At 34.7% G+C, this 27,952-nt stretch overlaps 2 pseudogenes; both read right to left on the minus strand.

The window, feature by feature from the left end:
• Positions 1-18,114: 18,114 nt before the first annotated feature.
• Positions 18,115-18,596, minus strand: LOC141421752 (molybdopterin synthase catalytic subunit-like; annotated as a pseudogene).
• Positions 18,597-18,610: 14 nt separating this feature from the next.
• LOC109677951 (molybdopterin synthase sulfur carrier subunit pseudogene) lies at positions 18,611-18,867 on the minus strand (annotated as a pseudogene).
• Positions 18,868-27,952: the final 9,085 nt, after the last annotated feature.

Below are 27,952 nucleotides of genomic sequence, written 5' to 3' on the forward strand. Positions count from 1 at the left end.
GTCAAAAACTAGGAATTGGAAACTCAAATGAGTTTGCAAAGAAAAGAGTGATTGGAGTAAACTATACATTGATGGTAGAATGTAAAAGAAAAGAAAAAATAGAAATTTACATATTTATTAGCATTGCTGTTAACAATGTCATCAGTTACTCAAAAAGAGAAATTTTTTGTTAGATTTAGATAACATTTATGTATAATCCATTTTATTGTCAAATCTACGTAATAGTATGTTTTCACTGTCTAATTGAATAAAAAAATTAGCAAAAATATAAAGCTTAGAGAATTATGGTCTCATGAATTTAACCTCTTAGGAAGAAAAACATTTATTAAATACCTCTTTTCTTGGTTCTTTGTTTATTTGCATGTTAAACAAATAGAGAGAAGATGTACTGTGACTCAGTCTAAAAGTAGCCAGCTCAGGTCTTGGACATTCATCATATTGTAGTAATTCCCAAAGCCTGTGATGTAGAGACTAAGTCAACATATGAGTAAAAAGTACTCAAGTAATGGATAGAAAATTCAGGGACATTTGATAACTGCTGTGATTTAATATGTCCTCTTAAAAATTCACAGGATGAAATACACAATGCCACATGAATGCAGTTATAAAAGGGCTTGATGGAAGGAGTTTGACCCTTTTATTGCCTTCTGCCATGAGAAGACACAGTGTGCCTCCTCTATGGAGAATGCAACATCCCAGGCACCCCCTGCGAATCAGAGAGCAGCCCTATTAAATGCTGAACCTGCCAGAGTTTGAGACTTAGAATTCTCAACCTCCAGGACTGTGACAAATAAATTTGCATTCTTTATGTATTACACAGTTTTAGGTATATTGCTACAGCAACAGGAAACTAACACATCAATGTATATTTAAATAGGTCACTTTTAGCCTTTACTTTTTAAAAAATGTTTTGCTCATTAAAAAACAATAATTAATAGGAGATTTTAATAGCAGATGATTCCTTGCTGCTTTTTCTGTTCTTTTCAGATTTTTTTGGCAGTACTGGGGTTTGAACTGAGAGCCTCCCACATGATAGGCAGACACTCGGTACCATTGAGCCACACCTCCAACCCTACTTGCTTTTCAATATGATAATATTTATCACAGTTGAAAACAATTATGTCTCAGAAAGCTTTGGAACTTAAAATGACTTTTGAAAATTCTTTTTGTGATACATAGCAAGATTTATTTTTCCAACTTGAAACTGCTATAAAGTCTTCTAACATTGACAATAATTTATGTGCTATGTTTATATACCAGCCTATATTTTTTTGAAAGAGCTACAGTTTATGCTAATTTTCTTTTCTTATTCCTACTTTTGTTTCATTTTGCTTTATGATTGATATATACATCTTGTTTGTTTCAAGAAAGACAATTTTCATTGAAACTTGAAAGAGAAGTCCCCATGTCATACTCTGCTTCCTTCACCCATGACCCATGGTCTCCTAGATTCATGTCTGGTCTAAAATTTCCTGACTCAATATAGGGACCTCACCTCACTTAAATGATGTTCAATAATCAGAGACATAAATGATCAGTGAAAGAATCTAAGTCTAGGAGTCTGAAACATGGGTTTTGTAGATGCTGCTTAAAGTTTCAAACATGCTTTTTTGCTTACATATGCTGTTCTCATTCTCAGCACCATAGGTATAACAGCTGTCAGGAGATGTAGAGTCATTCCTGTTTACTCTGCTCCAGTGTATGACTGAGTCAGAGGAAATTAAATCTCCTTTAAACCTCTAAGATTTAACACCAGGACTTCTTACTCTTACCTGTTGTCTGAAGTCTATAATGTGCCCCATTTCCCACCATGATGGAGATTGACTCTTGGGCTTCATGCATGCTAGGCAAGCACTCTGTCACTGAGCTATACTCCCTATTATTTTAGTAGCAGATCCTACCTCTGGTCCTACAAATGTTTCTTCCTGTTTTACTTGAGGATTTCTGTACCTCTGTCTTATATTCCTAAATACTAGAGGTAGATATGTGATCATTTGTTCAATATACTATGGTCCCTGCAGTAGAAAGTTTTTTAGAAAAATGAAAATATAAATAACAACTCACTGTGGAATGAATTAGTTAACTGAAAGGAGGCATTAAGAGCAACATGATAGCACTTGGTAGAGTGGGCATGAAAAAGGTGCAAAGAAATAAATTACAAAATGAGTGGTGATAAAAAAATGAAGGAAATGCCCCTTAATTTAAAACTTATTGCATCATCCTTTGCAAGTGAATGGTAGGAAAAGTACCACACTGGGTGAAGGAAGGATATGGCTCAAGTGGTAGAGTTCCTGAGTAGCAAGCAGAAGGCGGTAAATTCAAAAGCACCTTTTAGATTATTGGATGTAGAATACCATAAAATCTCCCAAAATTTATAAATGTCCTTGGGGGTCTGAGGAAAGCTGGCAATCATGGTGAAATCAGCCACTTTTCAATGGTCTAGTCTCCATGTTGAAAGTTCAGAAAATTTCTACCTGATTTAATTTCCTATCACAGGAGCCATGCTTCATGACCATCAATAGTTTCTTCTGAAATTTTCTCACTAGAGTCAGTGCTCAGGGCTAAACCATGAATATACACACCCATTTAGTTGTTAACAGCCTCCAAAACAAACAAATAGGCAAAGCAGCAGTGCTTATCCACAGTACAGGAGTTTTGCCAACACCTTCTGAGGACACGGACACAGCTATGCCTCTAACAACATCCCTCTACAGTGTGCTAAGACTAATTCACATCTGGCAGACAGCCTTAATATGGATTGCTTAATTAGAAATCTAATTTCTTTTTCATATGCACACATCCACAGACAAGCCTCAGAAATGGTGGAAAACAGTTAACATGAATCTACTTCCAAGACATTCATTAATACTTGAAAACAATCTGCACTTTTTTTTGTTTTTTTACAGAGAGGTCAGAATGATTAAAGACTTAGAAATTCATTCACTAAGCTAATATCATTACTTTTCATATTAAATTTTAACATGCTATATAAGAAAGTAGTCATTTGAACATGAAACTAACTGTAGAAGACCACTGGCATAGTTCTGGCAGAACTATATTTTATGTTTAGATTTGATCCAAACTTTGAAAGAAAAACTTGAAACAGCTTTTTATTTTCAAAAGAGGTTCTTAGATAGGTTTATTCTGGTTCATAAGTATGGTTATTTCATTGAAAACCATTTGCTTTTACTAGAGAATAAATTTTAGTAGAAAATTTGAAAAATCTGAAGAGATGTACTTTCAATCTAAAATCAAAGTGGTTGAGGGAATTCCAAGATGGCAGCTAGAGGGAGGAAGCAGAAAGCATGCCTCCTTAAGTGAAATCTTGGAGAGACGCTGGAGACACACCTTATAGGCAAGACCACAAAGAAGAGGCAAAACTTTAACCTCTCCACACCTCCATCCTATGCAGAGAATCTCCACTTCACATTAAACAGAGAAACCAGGAGGGCCCCCGGGCCACCAGACGCCCGCGCCAGATGGCTTGGGAAGATAAGGACAAGCTTATGGTTGATTAGTACACTGTCTATCCCTATTTATATCTTTGAAACTTTTTTTGTTTATTTCTTTGTTTTGTTTTTTTCTACTTGATTATTTGTTTTTCCCTTTTCCTTTAACTTCTTTGCTTTCCAACCCCTCTCACCCTTCCATTCTAAATATCACTAGAGCTATTATTATAAGCCAGAAAATACTTAATTGCACACAATACAGGGACAATAGCAACACCAAGAGCAATGATGGGAACACAGAAAAAACAGGGAAACCAGTTTCTCCGCAGCAAAAATTTAGTACAGGAATCAGGGGAAAATGAAGAAAACAGATACTCAGATTCAGACTCCAACAAAATGAAGATAAACTAAGGCAAAGAACACAATGAAGCCCACAAGAATAATTTAAAAGAAGACATACTACAGGTACTCAATGAGAATTTTATAGAGATGATACTGGATAGGGTCAACCAAAATGTACAGGAGACACTCAAGAAATTCCAAGACAACAAAAATAGAGAATTTGAAAAACAAAAGAAGAAATAAAGGAAACAATAGAAGCACTCTATAAACACCAAAGTGAAACAGAAAACACGATTAATAAAGAGATAAATGAACTTAGGACAAAAATAGACAACATTAAACAGGAAATGACCCAGGATATGGAAAACCTCAGAAAAAAGAACAAAACAGAATTGCAAAACAAAATGGAAGTCCAATCCAGCAGAATAGAACAATTAGAAGACAGAATTTCAGAACTCAAAGATGAAAAGGTAATTAAGGAAAAACTGAAGAACTATTAACTAAACAACTCAAGACCTGTGGAAAGAAAATGCAAGAACTCACCGACTACAACAAAAGACCAAAATTGAGAACCATGGGCATCGAAGAAGGAGAAGAGGTGCAAGGAAAGGTAATGCATAATATATTCAACAAAATAATAACAGAAAATTTCCCAAATCTAGAGAAAGATATTCCCATACAGATGCAAGAGGCCTCCAGGACACCAAACAAACCAGATCAAAATAGAAGTACCCCACGACATATCATCATTAAAACAACAAGTTCAGAAACTAGGGAAACAATATTGAAGGCTGTAAGAGAGAAAAAACAAATAACATATGAAGGTAAATCCATCAAAATCATAGCAGACTTCTCACCAGAAACATTAAAAGCAAGAAGAGCTTGGGGTGAGATCTTCTGGGCACTGAATGAAAATAACTTCAACCCCAGGATACTCTACCCAGCAAAACTATCATTCAAAATAGATGCAGCAATAAAAGTCTTCCATGATAAGCAGAAACTAAAACAATATGTGACCACAAAGCCACCACTACAAAAGATTCTTCAAGGGATTCTTCACACAGAAAGTGAAACCCAACTTAACCATGAAAGGACAGGCAGCACCAAACCACAGGAAAAGAAAAAGCAAGAAAGTAGAGAGTAACCTCAATTTAGGCACACACAATCAAACCTTCAAACAACTAAGACAACTAAATGACAGGAATCACCAAATACCTATCAATATTAACACTTAATGTTAACAGACTTAATTCACCCATCAAAAGGCACCACTTGATGAAATGGATTAAAAAGGAAAATCCAACAATTGGTTGCTTACAAGAGACCTATCTCATAGAAAGAAATAAGCATAGGCTTAGAATGAAAGGCTTGAAGAAGATTTACCAAGCCAATGGCCCCCGAAAACAGGCAGGAGTAGCAATACTTATCTCTGACAAAGTAGACTTCAAACCTACGTTGATCAAATGAGATAAAGAAGGACATTCCATACTAATAGAAGAGGAAATTGACCAAAAGGAAATAATAATTATCAACCAATATGCATCCAATGTCAATGCACCCAATTTCATCAAACATACCCTGAAAGACCTAAAAGCATATATTAACTCCAACACAGTGGTTGTGGAGGACTTCAACACCCCATTATCATCAATAGGTAGGTCATCCAAACAAAAAAATCAATAAAGAAATCCAAGATCTAAAATATACAATAGATCAAATGGACCTACTTGATGTCTACAGAACATTTAATCCAGCTTGTACACAACATACATTCTTCTCAGCAGTCCATGGAACATTCTCCAAAATAGATCATATCCTAGGGCACAAAGCAAGCCTCAGCAAATATAAGAAAATAGAAATTATACCGTGCATAGTATCTGACCACAATTCAGTAAAACTAGAATTCAACAACAAAAATAAAGACAGAAAACATGCAACAGCTGGAAACTAAATAACTCATTACTTAATGAACAATGGGTCATTGATGAAATAAAAGAGGAAATTAAAAAGTTCCAGGAAGTCAATGAAAATGAAAACACAACCTACTGGAACCTATGGGACACAGCAAAGGCAGTCCTGAGAGGAAAGTTTATAGCCATGAGTGCATATATTAAAAAGACTGAAAGATCCCACATCAATGACCTAATGATACATCTCAAACTCCTAGAAAAACAAGAACAAGCAAATCCCAAAACAAATAGAAGGAGAGAAATAATAAAAATAAGAGCTGAAATCAATGAAATAGAAACCAAAAAAACCATACAAAGAATTAATGAAACAAAAAGTTGATTCTTTGAAAAAATAAACAAGATCGATAGACCCTTGGCAAACCTGACTAAAATGAGGAGAGAAAAAACCCAAATTAGTAGACTCAGGAATGCAAAAGGGGAGATAACAACAAACACCATGGAAGTCCAAGAAATCATCAGAAACTACTTCGAGAACCTATATTCAAATAAATTTGAAAATCTTAAAGAAATGGACAGATTTCTAGATACATATGATCATCCAAAACTGAACCAAGAGGAAATTAATCACTTGAATAGATTTACAACACAAAATGAAATTGAAGCAGCAATCAAGAGTCTCCCCAAAAAGAAAAGTCCAGGACCTGATGGATTCTCTGCTGAATTCTATCAGACCTGTAAAAAAGAACTGTTAACAACCCTCCTTAAATGGTTCCACGAAATAGAAAGGGAAGGAAAACTGCCTAACACATTTTATGAAGTCAGTATTACACTTATCCCAAAACTAGGCAAAGACAGCTCCAAAAAGGAGAACTATAGGCCAATCGCCTTAATGAACATTGATGCAAAAATCCTCAACAAAATAATGGCAAACCGAATTCAACAATACATCAACAAGATTATTTACCACGACCAAGTAGGCTTTATCCCAAGAATGCAGGGGTGGTTCAACATACGAAAATCAATAAACGTAATAAACCACATTAACAGAAGCAAAGACAAAAACCACTTGATCATCTCAATAGATGCAGAAAAAGCCTTTGATAATGTCCAACACTATTTCATGATAAAAGGTCTAAGAAAACTAGGAATAGAAGGAAAGCACCTCAACATTATAAAAGCTATATATGACAAACCTACAGCCAGCATTATACTTAATGGAGAAAAACTGAAACCATTCCCTCTAAAATCAGGAACCAGACAAGGATGCCCACTATCTCCACTCCTATTCAACATAGTACTGGAATTCCTAGCCAGAGCAATTAGGCAAGAAGAAGGAATCCAAATAGGTAAAGAAACTGTCAAAATATCCCTATTTGCAGACGACATGATCCTATACCTTAAAGACCCAAAAAACTCAACTCAGAGCTCCTGGACATTATCAATAGCTACAGCAAGGTAGCAGGATATAAAATCAACATAGAAAAATCATTATCATTTCTATACACTAACAATGAGCAAACTGAAAAGGAATGTATGAAAACAATTCCATTTACAATAGCCTCAAAAAAAAAATACCTAGGTGTAAACCTAACAAAACATGTGAATGACCTCTACAAGGAAAATAATAAACTTCTGAAGAAAGAGATTGAGGAAGACTATAGAAAGTGGAGAGATCTCCCATGCTCATGGATTGGTAGATTCAACATAGTAAAAATGTCTATACTCCCAAAAGTAATCTACATGTTTAATGCAATTCCCAGCAAAATTACAATGACATTCATTAAAGAGATTGAAAAATCTGCTGTGAAATTTATATGGAAACACAAGAGGCCATGAATAGCCAAGGCAATACTCAGTCAAAAGAACAATGCAAGAGGTATCACGATACCTGACTTCAAACTATATTACAAAGCAATAACAATAAAAACAGCATGGTACTGGAACTAAAACAGACATGAAGACTAGTGGAACAGAATAGAGGACCCAAATATGAAGCCACACAACTATAACCAACTTGTCTTTGACAAAATGAAGAAACAGCAGCCTCTTCAACAAAAACTGCTGGGAAAACTGGTTAGCAATCTGCAGAAAACTGAAACTAGATCCATGCATATCACCCTATACCAAGATTAACTCAAAATGGATCAAGGATCTTAATATCAGACCACAAACTCTAAAGTTGATACAGGAAAGAGTAGGAAATACTCTGGAGTTAGTAGGTATAGGTAAGAACTTTTTCAATGGAACCCCAGCAGCACAGCTACTAAGAGATAGCATAGATAAATGGGACTTTATAAAACTAAAATGCTTCTTTTCATCAAAAGAAATGGCCTCTAAACTGAAAAGAACACTCACAGAGTGGGAGAAAATATTTGCCAGCTATACATCAGACAAAGGACTGATAACCAGAATATATAGGGAACTTAAAAAACTAAATTTTCCCCAAACTAATGAACCAATAGAGAAATGGGCAAGTGAACTAAACAGAACTTTCTCAAAAGAAGAAATTCAAATGGCCAAAAAACACATGAAAAAATGCTCACCATCTCTAGCAATAAAGGAAATGCAAATTAAAAACCACACTAAGATTCCACCTCACCCCTGTTAGAATAGCCATCATTAGCAACACCACTAACAACAGGTGTTGGCGAGGATGCAGGGGAAAAAGGAACCCTCTTGTCCTACACTGTTGCTGAGAATGTAATGTAGTACAACCACTCTGAAAAAAAATTTTGAGGCTACTTAAAAAGCTATAAACATTGATCTAACCTTTGATCCAGCAATACCACTCTTGGGGATATACCCAAAAGACTGTGACACAGGTTACTCCAGAGGCACCTGAACACCCATGTTTATTGCGGCACTGTTCACAACAGCCAAGTTATGGAAACAGATAAGATGCCCCACCACTGATGAGTGGATTAAGAAAATGTGGTATCTATACACAATGGAATTTTATGCAGCCATGAAGAAGAACGAAATATTATCATTCACTGGTAAATGGATGGAATTGGAGAACATCATTCTGAGTGAGGTTAACCTGGCCCAAAAGACCAAAAATCATATGTTCTCCCTCATATGCGGACATTAAATCAAGGGCAAAAACAACAAGGGGATTGAACTTTGAGCACATGATAAAGCGAGAGCACACAGGGAGGTATGAGGATAGGTAAGACACCCAAAAAACTAGATAGCATTTGATGCCCTAAACGCAGAGAAACTAAAGCAGATATTTTAAAGCAACTGAGGCTAATAGAAGGGGACCAGGAACTAGAGAAAAGGTTAGATCAAGAAGAATTAACCTAGAAGGTAACACACACACACAGGAAATCAATGCAAGTCAACTCCCTGTGTAGCTATCCTTATCTCAACTAGCAAAAACCCTTGTTCCTTCCTAAAAATAAAATGGAATAAAATAAAATCAAAGTGGTTTATTAACTGGTTGTAGAATATTTCAAGACCCAGATGGGATATTTTGATCTCCTGTGTAAAGGCTGACATTGAGTCATAGTGTATTCAAAACAGAGATTTAAGGATTTGGGACTTTCAATTTGTATAACACACTGAGATATTTAATATTGGAAGGTTATTATATAAAATTAATGATAACTTAGTAACATACATATGCAGAAAAGGAAAGGGATGTTACTTTTGTTCAACCATTATAAGGGTCTTGGCCAAAATCTCTATAACAGAGATAGGTTGACAAAAGAAAAATGTAGCAAGTTCATTTCATGTTTTACATGACATGAAAATCTTCAGAATGAATATGGTTGGTTCTGAGTGACACAGAGTTTACTACAAGTTTGTAAATGAGAAGACGTTTACTCCTGGGTTTATAAGAATTTCTATAAACTTTAATCAATGTTCTTTTGACAATACAAATTCTCATGTTGTGAAGCACTATATTTTAGGGTTTGTATCTTTTTGCTGTGCAGAGCAGACATACATGAGTCTTGCCCTGCTATATTAAACTTCAGGGAGTATGAAAATGTCAAAGATTTTCTAAGGTACAGTAAGTCAGAGAGGGTGTTGTTTTCTTACAATAACTGCACCTAGCTTGTCTTTCTATCTGTATTCATTTCTGATCTATTAGGTTTGATTTTGGAAATATGGAATAGACAGAGAAATTCAGACTGTGTGATGAATCTTAAATCTTAAATTTTAAGTCAGTTAGGAGCAATCCTGTATAGATGTGCAGCTGTGTATAAAAAGATAATCGGTTTAGATTTTATTTGATCTCCAGTTCAAAAACCTCATTTCCTTCTAGTTCTGCTAAAATGATAAATTTCTTTCTTTTGATTATGCTCATTCCTAGCTAGAGCTGAGATAAATGCCACGTCCCTTGAAAGCTGACTAATTCTTCCAGAATTACATCAGTTCCCATTAATGGCCTGCTGCTCTCCTAGTCTGTATGAAAGTGCCAACCTCAAGAAGTGACATTTTGAAATGGCTATATCACAAAAACTGATTGAGCAATTTGGACATTATTTTAATTATTTGTGAACAGTTTCAGGGCAAATAACTGAAAACAGTTTCAGTTTGTATTTAAATAAACTATGTTAATTGAAATAGCAACAAAACTCTCTTAAATTCATCTATTTTCAAACAATTCATGTAAATCTGATATGGATTTATGGATAATGAGAAGAGGACAATATGGCAGATGGTTAATTTAAACAGAATGTATTTCTGTTCTAGTAGACTCATTGATTAGTTCAGAAATCTATTTTTACTAAGCCTTGATTTGTCTTTTTAACATTTATAAAGGATTGGCCAAACTGTGGTTATCAAAGAACGTAAACAAATGTGAAGGTGTTTATATTTCTACATTTGAATCTTCTATGTGGGAACCAAAAGCAATGTACATTTTCACATCTCAGAAAATTTAATTTCTTTAGATCTGCTCTTGGCTATTTATTATGAGGGAAATCATGAATGTCCATAGGAATTCATTGCCCCAGGATCTTCCTATTGCTGAGTTTTTGCATCTTATATATTCTTTCTTTATTCAAATTCTTACATATGCAAATTTGATCCTTGCAAGGATACAATCTCTTTGGGTCATCAGCTCACTCATCTAAACTCATTTGAATTGTTAAATCTTTACTAATGCTACATATTAAAAGTAAGAAAACCTCTTAGTCTCAAGTGACCTTGGCATCTGCTTTTATCCTTAAATGCTCATTTGTGTAAAGGACTCTATCTAGTTTCTTATGTTCATTGTTTTTGATCCTTCACCCTTCTGTGAATGGCCTAGGACTAAGATATATTAGATATATATACATGCAAATTCTGGGGCTGGGAAGAACTGTTCATATTGAGCAAATATAATATGCTGTGGTTTCATTCTTCAGAATACTCCGAATGGGAACTAAAAATGGTGGGGCTAAGAGTTAAGATGCACTATTCAAAATGTGTAGAATTAGTAGCCAGAGTTCCAGTCAAAGCAGCAATAATTCCAATAACATGTTAGACAGTTAAGAAAAAGATTCCGATAAAGAAAGCTAAAGGAGTCATCTTTCAAAAGATGAAGGTATCCTGATTGAAAGAGATTAAGTACAGTTTTCTGAGTTATGGAGACAATGACAAGATACAAAAAGCTGTTGTTATACTTCACTAAGACTCCTGACACCTGGCTCATGACCAAGCCTAGCAAAAGGACAAGTGTCATTAGGTATGGAGTCCCTGGCCCTGGAGGATGTCAGTGGTTTAGGATGCTTCCTAGGGCGAACATGACTTCTGCTTGTAATGACACATGCTCCTAATGTAATCTACTGCTCGTGATGTGATTAATGCTTCAGGAAAGTTTTGAAGAGGAATGTAGGCTATTTCAGTATGTATTCTTTCTTTCCTTTTTTACATTAAGGAGGTTTGAACTTGGGGCTTGGCACTTTGTTCAAACTCTTTTTAACTCCAGAGATTCACCGCCTTTGCTGCTTACTTGACTAAGCTTTTTTAAAAATAGCATCTATGTGATATCTGCATTTATCTACAGAAATTAACATTTTTGTGTTTCTACACATTTGTTTTCATGTGTTGCTTTAATATTTAATTGTGATATTTTTGTTGAATTTAGAATACTTAGAAAGGTCAAAAGACCTCAGATATTCAAAGCAATCTTGAGCACAAAGAGCCATCTGATACATATCACAATACCTGACTTCAAACTATACTATAGAGAGAGTAATAAAAACCCCATAGCTCCAGCATTAAAACAGACATGAAGACCAATGGAACAGAGGACCCAGACACAAACTCATGCACATAAGGTCATTTTATTTTTGACAAAGGAGCCATAAACATGGAGAAAAGACAGTTGCTTCAATAACTGGTGCTGAGAAAACTTGATATGCAACTGTGGGAATGTGAAACTAGATCCAGGTCTCTCTCATGTGGTACTAGTTTCAAATTAAAGTATTTCAAAGATCTTATTGTAAGATCTGAAACTGTGAAACTACTACTTGAAAGAGTAGGGAAAACATTGGAAACTGTTGGCAAAGGCAGTAACTTCCTATGAATAGAACTGTAATAGCACAGCAATTGAAAAATGGGACTGCATCAAACTAAAGAGCTTCTGCACAGCAAGGAAAAAAGTCACTAGACTGAAGAGGCAGCCTACAGAATGGGAAGATCTTTGCCAGCTACTCATCCAACAGGGGATTAAATAACCAGAATATAAAAGGAATTAAGCAAAACAAAAACTAACCCACAAAGAGTGGGTTAACAAAGAGTCAACAACCCATTTAACCTATGGGCAAATGAACTGAATACTAAATCTCAAAAGTAGAAGTATACAGACCAGTAAATACATAAAGAAATGTTCAACATCCCTAGCCATAAAAGAAATGAAAATCAAATGACATTGAGATTTTTCTACTCTCTAGTTAGGATAGCTGTCATCAATAACACAAACAACAATAAAAGTTGGTGAGGATGCAGAAAAAGGAATCCTTATATACTGTTGGTGGGAATATAAATTAGTGTAACCACTATGAAAAAGAGTATGGAGCTTTCTCAAGAAAATAAAATGGACCTACCATACTATCCTGTGATACCACTCCTGGACATATTCCTGAAAAATGTGCACTAGGATATAATAGAGCCACTTGTACACCCAGGTTTATTATAGCAGTATTAATAACCACCAAATTTTGGAAACAGCCCAAATATTGTACAACTGATGAATAGATTAAGACAAATGTGGTATGTATACACAATGGAGTATTACTCAGCCACAAAGAAGAATAAAACTATGATATTTGCAGGTAAATCTATGGAACATGAGATCATCATGTTAAGTGAAGTCATGTTCAGAAAGACAAAGGTTACATGTTTCATCTCATATGCCCAAGCTGGACCTCTAAGATAAGTGTATACATAAATGCATATATGATCAGGTCTGTGTATATGAGAGAGAGAGAGGATATGGTTCAAACAGCAGGTCTATCCCAGGGGATGATGGTGAGGTGGGAGAGGAAAAAGAGAATGATAGAGAGTGAATAATATTGAAATACACAGAATCTGTGCAAGCAGATGGTATAACAAGATGCACTGGAAACTTTGAACAACAGGGGAGTAGGACGACAGAGAAAGAGTAAGTAATAGAGGGTTAATCTAATTGAAGCGTGATATATACACTGTGAAATATGAACTCAAACTCCCTTTGAACAATTAATGCATGATTAAGAAACTGAAGGACAGGAAGGTTACTTCAGGTCCTGTCAGGGGTGGATACCAGTGGGAAGGAGGAAAGTACTTGGCAAAGGTGAAGGAGAGTGATTATGGTGGATGTACTTTGTATACACATATGAAAATAGAATGATGAAACCTGGTGAAATTGTTCTAAGACGGGGGGAGGGTGAGGGAGAATGATGGAGGGGGTGAGTCTAATTCAGATATATTGTAAATGTCTCAATGTAACACCTGTACAATTAATATGTGCTAATTTAAAATGAAAAAGTAATACCTGGTGATTCCTTGTGCATCATTGCTGATTACAGTGCCTTTGGGATTGGACAAACATTGGTTACATTGGTAAATAAATCTTAAGCCTATAATATTTTAGGTGTATGTATAAACTATTGTTGGTTGTGTTTATTTCTTGCCATTTGATCTACAATTCTGGTACTTCACAGCCAACAAACTAAGTAGAAATACCCTTGTGGACAAAGTCTCTTGGAGGAATGAAGAATGATTATTGCTACTATTAAGTTTCTAGCCAGGGAAGGTCTATGGCGGCTTTTGTTCTGCCAGCAAAGAAGGTACCACATCTAGCTTTTGTGGATGCCAAATACAGAGGGCCAATAATAGGAAAACAGTAAAGCCTGTTGCCTTTATCTTTAGCAAAACAAGAGCCACCAGGTGGAGCATGGGGGTACATGCTATAATCCCAGCTACTCAGCAGGCAGAGATAGGAGGACTGTAGTTTGAAGTCTATCCAGGCAAAAACTTAGCAAGATCCTATCTCAAAGCTAAGCTGGGTATGGTGGTTCACACCTGTAATCACAGCTACTTAGGTGGCTGAGGAAAGAAGACCAAGGCCCAAGGCAAGTTTGGGCTAAAGTGAAAGACCTCATCTGAAAAACAAACTAAAAGCAAAAGGCCTAGATACTTGACTCAGGTGGTAGAGTGATTGACTAGCAAGTGCAAGGCCCTGAATTGAGTTGAAACCCTAGTACTGAAAGAAAAAAATAGGAAAGAAAATATGAAGCTTCAGGAGAAAAAAACAAAAGCCTTCAAGGAGAGTCACCATGAAGTATTCAGCAGAAGCACTAGCAGACCTCAACAAGCTCTTTAAAAGTTAAAACTGTGAACTCTGGACCCCCAAGAAAAGAGGTTTCTCTTAATAGAGAGAAATATCAATGGCACATTATATGTCTACAAGCAAAACCATTATGAAGGAAACAAACAAACCAAGTAAACCTCAGCCCTCATTTTGCCTATTGTGAATTTATTTCTGAAGAGACTGACACCCCCTCCAGAAAATCCCCAGCTGGGCTTCTAGCAGCCCTGCAGAAGAGGCTCTGAGACCCCCAGAGATGACAGCTTCAACCCTGAACACCTTTGAGATGGGCCAGATGTAGAGAGGAAGGCAGCACCACTGATGATCCTGAAACTCTGAACCAGTCCTGTGAGCTTCATGTGGACAATGCTCTAAACAGGTGTGTGTTTCAAAAAAAAGTCATTGATTCTCTATTGTCACTGTGCTTTTTGTATGTTTTCATAGGTTTCCATATGCAAACTTACTTACCATTTTATTACAGCTGTCTGTGGCATTTAGTACAGAAAGGCTATGCCATCTGCCTGAGATGTGTAATAGGTTACACCATCCATGTTTGTGCAAGGACTCTGTGATATATGTACAATAACAAGGTCTAATGACCTTGTTCTCCCAAGGTATCCCTTTGATAAGTCACATGTGACTGAACTTGTGTCAACTTTCACTAATAAAGTCTGTCAGTATGTCCTTTCTTTGCTCTAAAGCAATAGAAATTATAGCTAAACTAAGCTCAGCACACATACACACTTAAGAAATGGAAAATTAAATTTTCCAGATTCCTTTACAGCTGGTTGTAACGAAGGTTCTAGATATTGACAAATAGCATAAAAGGAAGATATTTAACTCTTCTGGCTGTTACTCTTAAGATAAAGGAATATTCCACCTATTTGTGTATGTGTGTGTATTGTACTTCATAGAAAAATAATCACATTATTTCATTTAAATAACTTCAGTAAGTGTATATGTTTGGCTACAAATGAATGTACACATTTGAAAATTTTGAGATATTTTCATCAAACTGTTGTTAACCTTTGGTTTTCAACTTATTAAAGTTGGTTTATTATGCAAATAGGAAACTTGGAACTTCTATTGTTCTAACTTGTTTTGAAATATCTTGACTTGTGAAATTTCTAGATTTTAATAAGAAAAGTTTGTGTAATACCAATAATTACACAATTCTTAAAATTACCAATAATTAAAAGAATCTTTACCAATAATTAAAAGAATTATGTTAACATTCAAAAGGAAAGGAGATCACATCTGTAAAAATAAGCAACTCCATTGAAACAACTATGCTTAAAGAAACAATGTTGACGGATATAATGAAACATTTAGGGATTCAAAAGCCATTTCACACGTGGACTTAGAGTTCACAATTGTGTGCAATGTTTTTCTTACTTTTTTAGGTGGGCCACCTTCCACATCAAACTCCTCAAGTATATGAAAAGCAAGGCAAGGAAAAGAATAAACAAATCTTTCCTTCAAAACACCCTCAACAATTGAATTGTAAACTCAAAAATATTCCCTTAGCGTTGAATTCTAAACTTGTCCATAACATTCTAATATCCTTTTAAAAGTTTCATTACTAACTCTCCAATAAATTAATGAACAAAAACAGATTTATTCATTTCTCAAGGAAAATGTTTACCACTGAGAGCTTTTCTTTTGAACATCTTCTTTATTACCTACTTATAGATGCTACCAGTCTAGAGCAATAGGACACAAAATATGTCAGTGTCAAATATAGGAATTATGTATGTTATAAGCGTATTCACTACAGAACATCCAAAATACTACCTTGAAATTTACCCACAAAGCTCAGTTTCTGATGAAGCATACTTCTTTTGTGTGTTATCTTACAAGAAGGATGTTGATAAGGAGATATGCTTATTTTGTAGGCAAACAAATGACCATATTCTAAAGTGTGTTAGTTCTGCAGTAAACACAAAATATCACTTTTATAGGGGAGTGGGAAGAAAACTGGAAGAGGCTATTAATTATGTTAGCTCAACATCTCATTTTTCTTGGGAGATAGATTTAAAAAACTTTTTAAAAGTGGACAGAAGAATTGTTAAATATCATTATAGACCAGGGATGAACACAAAGTCCCATATGTTAAAGGCTTTGTCCTCAGCTTGGTGTTTATCAATGTGGTGACAGCATTTGGGGTGGGCCTAATGGGAGGTTTTAGAACTTTGGAGGTTTGCTCTCAATGAGAACTGTGGACACTGGTCTTCTCTCTCTCCTTAGATCCCTGGTCATGAGGGGAACAAGCCTTCACCACCCTGTGCTCATGTCATGATACACTATCCTGCCATCGACACAATGCAGCTAGTTATGAACTAAAAACACTTTTTAGCGTTCCAGATAAAATATGTGTATCTAAATTCATTGCTACACCTTTTCATACAAACACTAAAAAGCCTTTTCCAGTTCCCTATGATAATGCAGCTGATCCTTGGCAACTGAGAAAATAATAAAACCAGTAAAATAGGAAATGTCTATGTTCAAAGGAAATTTTGGTGGGGAAAGGTGAACTGACCTAAGTGAAAAATAACTCATAAATGTGACTGCCTAGACATCTATAACACTGATGGCATTGCACAATATTATGAATCTTGCTTCATTTACTGCTTCCTGAAATATATTCTAGAATTCTCTTTAATGACCACATTGATTTTCTGTAATTCTGCTCTTTCCACATTTATTTACCTACACAATTGTTAAATTGTCAGCTGACCAACACAGTAGTAGAATCAAGCATTTTGCTGCTGTAATTTTTCTCTTTTGTCATTTGATAAAGGTGATAGTTGTCTCCAAAAAGTCAACAGAATGGGGAAGAGTCAATGATCTTCTTCAGGTGCTATTCTTCAAAGGCTTATATGTCATAAATAAACTAATTTCATTGACCTACAGTTTCTTCTGGCAAGAAAGAAACTAGATTATTGCTTCTTTTTTCTATCAAGACATGTTCCTTGGAATTCATCAATGTTTATCTTATCGCACAATTTTGAACTTCAGAATTTTTAGGTAAAAGTAAAATGCCATCAAACTGGCACTAGACATTTTAGGTTATAATTTCTTATTGGATACCACAATGTCATACATTGTATGTTTTGGAAAGCTTAAAATTCTTTCTTGAATTGAAATAATTCATGGAAATTCTATTACAGAAACAGATGTTCTTTGTTTTCTTTGTAAATCATAAGTAAGCTCTAAACATATATACTACAAAATATCAAATCTATCTGGTAATTACTTTCCAGTTCTGCCAATATTTCCATAATGCATCCCTGATAGAATACTGTTGGGCACTGGTGGAAGGCGAGGGCTCTCTGAGACAGTTAAAGTCAGTGAGGGGTCCACACCTCAATGTGAGCTTTGCTACAATTAGAAATTAGTCACAGGATGCTAAGGCTACCACAGACATCTTTCTTCACATTTGCAGTATTCCATTTCTTCTGCGTCTCTAGGTCCTAATAACTGCTCATCCTATACTCCAGTTCCTTTTCTCCCATGTGTCTCACTGTACAGCATAAGAGATTGTGTATCACTAAATTATCTTGATCTATGGAGAAAACTCAAAATGTAATTAATGATAAAAATTCACCAGATCTAAAAATGTAAGCAACTATTTGTCAGTTGCCTGAAAACTTTCTTTGTTTCTTTTCCAACATGATGATGACTCTTCATATATTTGCCTTTTCCATATGGGCACCATGGCTTTTAATGTATCAGTGACATAGTTCACAGCTTCAAGGGATGCTGCCCTGTGGGCTGAGGACACAGCAATAATTATTCTTGCTTCTGACACTGGAACCAAGCAAGGTCAATGGAACACTGCTATGTGTTTAACTGGCCATTTCTACTAAATGTCACTATAAATTTTCTGATTTCATTTTCTGCCATTGGTAGATATGCTTCATATCCTAAGCTTAGTGATCTTTTTGCCTTCCAAGTTATTTCTTTCAGTCCCTACTAACAAGGATATTATACCACAAAGGGGAGAAATCACTATCTGTGACAGTACATCTACTGTAAGTTTCTCAGCAGTAAATTTTATTATGCCTTTGGGTTTCTCTTCAACTTTATCCATATTATTCCCAAATGGCTCAAATGCTCTACCCTCAAGTAATGGGGGAGATAATGGTGATTTTGTTTTCTGATTGAAGCAGGAGGCACTGATTTCCAAGCTTGACGTATTCTTGACAAACAGCAAATATCCCTTGAGTTCTAACATCAGCCAATCCAGAATGTTGAGCTCTACCTCGTTCCACAGATGCAATGCTTTTATGTCTTGTGGCATAGAGACTTCTGAATGATCTCCTGCTATTTCAGCACTTTTTGCAAAATACAATGCTTCAAACTGGCATTTCAGCACCATCCTACCAGCACCCCAGCATCACATAAGATCCGTATTGTAGCCCAACAGACATTTTTATGAACATATGTTCATATTGTGATCTTTTCAATATTAATGTTTAAAATAAAAGAATTGATCAAGATGCCTATTTAGATATTCCATAATGATATTTTAGAATACAGATTTGAAATGTGTAGTTATGGTTTTATAATCTAACGTTTTTAATAATTAACAACCGACAGCAGGTAAAAGCTGTTCATGAGTGGATGGAGAGGTGGACTGCGAAATGATCAAGGACATCAGTATTCCATTTCACAATCACTACTGAATGTATGATAATTCGAGGAGGGTTTTTTTTTTAATACTGTAGTAGCTTTATTTGTATGCTTCCTTTCCAAACCATTTCAGAATATGTATAGCCAGAAATGTCATCCTTTTCACATCCTGTGCTTCAGATTTTCACCATTATTCAAGCTACACTACTCTAATACAATACCTTAAATATTTTAACTTAGAAGCAAATATAAAGTAAAAGAACATAATCCAATAATCATGTAAAGCCACATTAATGAATATGTTTATAATTGCTCGATTTTTTAAAGAATAGAAAAAATAAAAATTCTTTCTATTACTCACCTTGACCCATTTCCATGCTGTCTTCCTTCTGTGATGGGAAGAATCAAAGTAGGGCTTCAGGCAGGCTGAGCACACTCCCCACCTCTGAGCCCCAGTCCACCCTATTCCTCACTTCCCAAGTGTACTACTAATGTATCTAACGAAAAAGAGCAATATTTTATAAGACTTATTTTCAAACTTACATATATGTTCATTATCATGTCATTCCTAGGATCTCATCTATCTTTTTAGGTTTTTATAAACATACTGATATAGAGGAATCTATAATTTAAACTTTTGGGTTAAAATGTTTGTTTAATATGCCTCTTATCATATATCTGTATCTGATCAGATGGACTTCTTTATCCTCAGTTTTCATTTTTAGAAAGAGTAAAACCTCTATAAAAGTTGTCTATGGCATAGTATAAAGTTTATGTAGGTGGAATACCTAGAATTGTACAGTAATTCAAACATTAAATATATTTAAAATCCTCTTAGATTTCTCTAACATACTATCTAGTGTTTGTAACAATTTATCTTCTTACCAAAAGGGTATGGGATTTTCCATCTATTTAAAACATTTCAAATATTTGCCATATCTTGTTTGCTTTCCTTTTAATAATTATTTTTAATGAATGAAAAATTGTATCTCTATATGTTTCATATCTCCCATTTTTCTAATTGTTCTAAGATGGGGGAGAGGGTGAGGGAGAATGATGGAGGAGTGAGTCTAATTCAGATACATTGTAAGTGTCTCAATGTACGTGTATGAAAATAGAATGATGAAACCTGGCATCGGGAAATTACTGTTTTGTTTCCTGTGTGAATGCTTTGCTTAAGGAGTGATTTACAAAAGCTTTTCATCCTCAGAGCCATGCTAGCCTTTCACCTCACCAGGAACCTCATCAGCACCAACTTCTCAGTCCCACGTTTCCTACAAAAGTCAGACTCAAAGTGAATCACAACTTGAGATTCAGCTAACCAAAACATCACAATATGGCCCTGGTGATTTCAGCCAAAGATTAAGTATTCAGAAGCATGCTTTGTGCTGTCAAATCCAAAAACCCATAGCTAAAATATTGAATGGATTTGCCCCCTAGCCCTAACTTCTTGCTTAGCCATCTCAAACTGTGCTGTCATTTCATCATCCATAGTGTTGTAGTGGTTATAAGACCTCATTCCAGACTGAATGCTCACCACTGCTACAGAACATACAATAGCTGAATAAAAAGAGCACGGGCTATTTCTTCTTTGTTATACAGCAATTATGTATGAAGGAGGCTAAAAAGGATGACATAGTTGGCATCACTGAGGCAACAAGTGTGTACTAAAGCCTCGACTGGAATTTGACTTTAGCATATGAAGTTAAAGTGCTTCCAATTCATTATTATAGTGATTATTCATTTACTTCTCAGTCTAAAAATAGACTATTGACTCTTGGAACAGACAGTTCTGTTCTTTTGTTGAATTTTTCACTTACTGCACCAATTGCTGTGGTTTTTCCAGTTATTTCTTAGCAAGCATTATTTTTTGTTTGCTGAGCTCTACATAAGGGTACATCCATCTCTTATTCCTTAAAATTTATCTTACACATCCTAAAACGGAGAACCAAATTGGACATGATACTGGGAATTCCTTGTCTGCTTACTAAATAATTTCCATGTTTTAACAGTTGTTCTTAATGTTTCCATGGTCTTTGTCTTAGTATAAAAATAAGAAAATTAATGTTTTTAAGTTCTATTAAGTACAAGAGCATAACAGTTAATATATAGGAACAAATTTACATTTTACTGAGTATTAAATAAATAAATTCTTATTCATTAACAAAGCTGTTTTAGGTTGTAGCCTTAATTCAGAATCTAGTTTGATTTGCTGGGATTATGTTATCATTTTTTTGTATGACCAGTATTTGTTATACATGAAATCTATACTTTCTAGTTACAATAGCTAAAAATTTTTGTTGTGTTTTTATATCTTTAGCAAGTCATTTTTTCAACATCTTTCATCATATGCAAAACATTTATATATAAAACTATTTTCTTTCTTATAGTTCATTACTATTGGTCAAAATCCTGTGAAACTAAGTGCAGTTAAATGTTCAGTAATAGACATAAATGTGTGATGTAAAGAAACTAAATCTTTTTCATCTTAACTCTGGATCTTATGGCCACAGGAGTTTATAGAAAGAGCTGCAGTATTTTGCTAGCCATAAGTGAGCAGTGTATTTGCTCATTGTCAATATGTTTTACATAAAGCCTTTAAAATGATAAATTAAATGGAAGCTAATAATTAATCTTTGAATATAATATTCAAAAAATTTAAATACATTATTATTTTCATGAATAATAAATTTTCTCAGAGATATCACAATTTAATATAATGCCTTTTGGAACAATTTTTAAAAAATTCATCAAACAGTACCCAAATTTAATAAAACTTTTCACTATGTCAGAAGTTACATAGAAATGTAACTTTGTGAAAAAATTAGAAGTGTTTGTTTTCCTCTTAGCAATTGATACTGATTGATGTACTTGCTGAGTAGTTCCAGGAAGACATATTTGGTCCTTCTAGGGCCATAGGAATCTGAGGTATGAATTCCTTAACCTCAAATCTCACATAACTAAGGGATTCCATATGAAACTGTGTCTCAGACCTCTGATGAACTCTTCCACCTCCATGCTTGCAAAGACACTGACAAGTTCTCGAAGGCTTGGGACAAGGGTTTGTTCTCCAAAATTCTTTTTTCTCTTTTTTTGGGACAAGTACAATGTCATGTGAGTTGAGTCTTTGACAAAGGGAAAATCGATAAATCATTTATTTTAAAATTAAATTCTTTGTAAATTAACTTTCCCTAATCTTTAACACTTGATTGGTACAATATGATAATTAAACTAGTATTAAATACTGATAATACCCTTTCATAAGCTCTTGCTCCAACTTGTTCCAGCTTATCCTCAGCATAGCACTTTCAACATAGCTACAGGGATGCAAAGCTATTCCAACTCCTCATGAAGAATATCAACTGTGATATTTTCCTGGTTATTATAATTTCAAACAGAGGATGAGTGGCATACCCTAGCTTCTGGACAGATACTAAGAATCCAATAATACACCCTTGCAATTATGAATTTTGTCACCTAACACCAAAATTGATTTGGGGATACTCAGTAGAGTATTCTCATCCCACTGTCATATTGTTTTGTTTAAGTACCAAAAAGTGCAACTTCTGCTCCAGTGTCTTACATACAACCTTCCCTCTCCACAGGATTAAAACATGAATCAACTCTGAAGCTGAATGTGGAGATGATCCAAATGTCATAATGCATGTCATGCTGACAATTGGCCTTTATGAACGGACTGGGCTTGCAAGCAAAATGAGAATCACAGAGCCAAAAATGGCATTTTGTTTTCAAGCCACCAGGCTGTGAGTATTCCAGCTATGTGGACAATAATATTCTGAGTGTTAGTATAGATGTATCAGGCTCACTGATCCTGATTTCATTAAAATCTTAGACTTTTGTCTAAGATTATTTCAAAATAAAGTGATACAAATTTAAAACTATGCATCATTACATATTCAGTCCTGATTATACCATGAAATCAAGTTTCATTAGCTGGCCTCATGATGATATACTACCGCAGTCAGAGAATGCAGTTGAAGAGGTCTAATGATATACATTTTATCAGGGATATGCCAGCTTCTCAGTACAAACCAAGAATCACTGCACAAGACTTTAGAAGGTTGTAAATTGGCCAAGGACCAACATGATAAGAGTTTGGGGAGTTATCTGGTGTTTCTTTGTTAAATCAAATATACTGGTCTTGTTAATTTAACAACTTCATTTAAGTTTTTCAAATAACAGGCTTCTCTCTCTCTCCTCAAATTGTGACTTTACTGGTGGAAATCTGGAAATTCTGTTATGCATCTACCTGTTTTCTTAAAACTTTATGTATCTATCATATTCTGGTTTGGGACAGGCAAGGGCTCTGTTCATTATAATTTGCTGCTGCTCTTTAACTGAAAAATTCTGAGAGCCTTCTCTTGGAATTGCAGGCATGTGATTGTATGGATGCTTTTCTCATGTGGTCTTAGGTCTAGATGCTACATTTTGCACGTGGGCTGAGATAGGTATCAACACAGACCTGCCATTTAATGCTTCCTCTACATTTGTGAGGATTTTTGAAATATTTAATCTGCTTTTCTATTTGCTGAAAACCCTATCTTCTCCTTTCTTACTTGGGTGATTTCATATTTGAACAAAGACCCAATTTATATGAATTTTAAGAGTTCTAACTTCCTCAACAAACTCCAGATTTTGAATATCAAAAGAAAATTACATTAAAAAATTGGTCATGAATTTTGCCTATCCAAAGGCCAAAAGATAAATGTCTGAAAGATAAAAGATAAATTGCTGCATCTGAAGTCACAATACCTAGACATCCAATGTGTTCTGCTATTAATGAACTGCTTGAATCTAGAAAGTCACTTTCACTCTCCAAAGCTCAGTGATCTAGTCATAACACGGTTGGGTTAAACAATATTTTTCAAGTCCAAATTTACTTCCAAGTCATAAGTTGTTTCAATTATATATCAGAGATCCTAGAAGCAAAGTTGAAAAGTAATAAAGAGATAAAGGATGAATCCTTTGCTTTGCTGGGTCCACAGACAATGAGTAATGAAAGACTGAACTACAAGGGCCTTTCAGCTTGTGATAAATGTAAATTTGAATGCTATCTCACAACTGACTCATTAAGAACCTATCATGCATGACATATTATATTGACATGTATTGACTTATTCCTTCATATTTTCTTTCTTTAAACAGAAAAAGTCTTTTAAAAAATTTTAAAGAGTGTCAGTAGTAAATTTATAAGTACATAGAGTATAAGATTCACATTGATTTCAAATTCATAATCATAATTTCACAATATGCCTTAAATAAATAAGCTAATACAGCAAATTGAGGGTAAAATTCCACTCTGAATCATATTTCAGAGGCATTATTAATTAATATTTTTATTGCTCACAATTTCCTTTCAGATTTGACTTACATAGTCAACACAATATTGATGACAATTATAGTGTTCCTAGTTCTCCATAATGTACTTATCATTTACATATGTATATATCTGTTATTCTCTCTTGCTTCTTTTGGTTCTGTTTTTGGGTAATGTTATAAAAATATATTTGTGCACACTATTTTAAGTCACATAAATTCTTAACACCAGGGGTTTTGACTTTGTACCTTAATCCACTAACTTTTCTATAGGTACCATAAATATACTACCAAGAAAGGAAATAAGCTGTCATTTTGCTCTCAAGTAAAGATATTTTGTGCAACTGCTATTGAAATTGGAATTGATTGTTTCACTGGCACCACAGCTCAGTCAGGGAACGTGGTTGATTAGACCTTTTGCTAATTGGCAAAAGGAGGTTATTCTAATTCTTGAGCATGATCATTTTGCATCCCTGTGTCACACTGCTGTACCTATAAATCTCGCTAATCAAGGTGACTGAACCATAGATAGTATGGGTCTCAGAATGGAAGCACGCATGCGTATGGATCAGTGTGCATCAGTTCATGATGCACAATGCAGGGTATGTAGATTCTTGGTGCTGGGTAAGATTTTGAGGATCAACAACTCCCTCATTTTACAGAACAGGAAATTCAAATTAAGAGACACAGAGATGCTCTTGGGCAGACAGATGAGTGGCAATTGTAAGGTGAAGACCCTGGTCTCAGGATTCTCAGTGTACTGCCTTCCCACTTCAGCTGCCACACATTCTCTGACAGTCAGTCACAAGTTCATTCCTGCTGTGTGAAGTCACACCTTGCAATTAGCCATGAGTATTCCTTTTATTTCATATATATAAACATAATTAGAGTAAAGCAAAGTTTTGGATGTTGCTTACAAACTAAATCTCATGGAAACACTGAGGGCAGCCTTTCAAATTGTATAGGATATGAATAAAATCCAGTTTTGTTGCTTTAATAATATGTGATAACATAGAGATAAAGTCAAATGTACTAGTGACATCAAAATACCAGCCTCATGTGGGTTACAGCTCACTTTTCCCTCCTACTTCATTCTGCTCTTGCTGAATCTCACAGATAATGAAACTGAGAATAGTGTGACATTTTCCCTTTTTGATGCAATCTCTCCTTCCTTGTGTTGCTGTCTCACTACCATTAAACTTTCTCCATACTTTGTATCCTCTTGTACCTAAGTAAGCCCTGGAAGAGGACCATAGGTTTGTAAAGGTCCCCAAACCCTTCTCATTTCACTGCAGATCGTTTTGGAAACACATGCAGTTAGATGAACATACTACCCTGACTTCTCAGGTCTAGGAAGCCTCATTCTGACAAAATACATCACATCTCTTTGAGATTCTTTGTTCTTCATCTATAATTTTAAGGATGAACATAAAGACCTCTTTCTTTTTAGTCCATTTACATTCTACTCTAGGTAGTGAAAAATATCATTCTTTGACTTAAAAATTGAATTAAATCAGTGCTAAAATATGTTTCCCATGAAAATAATGATGTCTGGTTACTCGGTAAAAAAGTCTATAATTTGGAAAGTAGGTGGCAGGAGTGTTATAATTTTCTGAGGTATTGTGTAATCAATATGCTTACCTTCCAAGGTATATTCAATCTCAGTAAGACAAATCAAACCATTGAGCCAGTATCAAGTTTGTGGAAGAATCTCAGAGATGAAAATTAAAATTCTGTTTTCTTTTATATATTCTTTGTCTTCCTCTTCTGAACCTCTTTATATGGTTCTTGTTTCTTAGGTGGCAATGTGCACAAACTATTCAGAATATTAAGATTCTCCTATTGAAAATACTATTTATCATGATATGTTTACATATATTGTTTCAATTTACTGTTGTCATCTCTTTGCCTCCAAATACCTTTCTCCTTGTCTCCTCATTCCTCTTTCACCTGATTTCTTATTTCTCCTTGATGTTATCACTTTTTTATTTGCTTGATTCTGACTGTATTTTTCCTTAAAAGATTACAAGCATTTGATTAATGCAAATGGAAATAGAAAACCTGGAATTTGTAATAAAATTAACTTAACAATAATGATTACAGTAGGATAGTTCTAGTCAACTGAAAATAGATTATAAAATTTAAATTAAATTTTAACACTCCAGGTTTTTTCTATGAAATTGCAAATGGCATTACCAGGTGTATGAAACATGTTTTCAGTAGCCTTTTCTAAGATGACTAGGTAGTAAGATCTTTTATTACAGCAAGGTATACTGAAATGCTAGCATTGTATGCACAAATACGTTATATACCAAATTAAAATGAAAAATAAGATATGAATATCATCTGATCATACACAGATGTCTAATTTGTTCACCTGAATATGGTAAGTATCGTGTAGTCAACTCACTGTAAAATATCTGTAATAAAAGAAGAGAAGTGCATGCATAAGTACACAAAGTCAGATAGGAGTCTCATGGGTTTTCCTCAGGAAGTTAAAAGAATCCTGTTCTCTATTCATTCATTGCATGATTTATTATAACTGTTCCATGGAGCAGCACCCAGCAGAGAAACTATAGTTAAAGATGCCTTCTTGTTTCCATCATAAATCCTTATTTTTGAATGATTTATAACTTGGTTGTTTTTATTTGCTTTTCCCTGAAACTTGGCATATAGGTACTTAAATCACTATTTCCTCAAATTTAATTTAAATCTATTTAGTCTTTGGTTCTTTCTTTCTACTTTTTCATCAACAAGAGAAGCACAAAAGACGTCACATGGGACATCACAAATTCTATGTTCCTAAAATAGAGTTGTTGCCAAGAGGAAGCAGATAATAATTATCAACTGCAAATCCTTTTTAAAGTCCCTGCTAGACAAAATGAGTATGAGGAGTGTACTAGGGCAATCTCTCAAAGCCAGCCTTGCATTTCAGTGAAGGAGCCTATTTTTGAGTAAAATTTTCAGCATTATACACAGTTATAATTTAAGACATCCAAAATTATAAAAATCATATGTAATATTAACTAACACACTCTAAAACCTAAATGAACTGTGACTTGCTCAAAAATTCAAAACATCACACATATTTTTTAAAAAGTTAATAAGGGATTACTTAACTTCTTTCAAAAATATTTTTTATTTTTCCATTTGGAGAAATTATATCTTATTTTAGGATTATTCATAAAACAGATATGATACAAATATTTCTTAAAATAATAGATAACTAGGTTTCACTTCCTACTATAGCTTGATGTTTCTGTATATACTTATCCAGAGCAATAAGCGTATCCATGAAGTTTATTTTTACATAAATATATATTGTTAAATTGGATACTCATTACCTAGGGAATATTTAACTCATAGTATATGTTCAAGAAATTATTATTGGATAAAAGCATTTTATATAAAAAAAACTAACATGATTTCTATATGTTTTTCCCCCCCACAAGAATCCATGTGCTGGAGGTCATAGGGTGGGTTTTCTTGGAAAT

This window comes from Castor canadensis, chromosome 1 (assembly GCF_047511655.1).
Source record: "Castor canadensis chromosome 1, mCasCan1.hap1v2, whole genome shotgun sequence".
Lineage (NCBI taxonomy): Eukaryota > Metazoa > Chordata > Mammalia > Rodentia > Castoridae > Castor > Castor canadensis.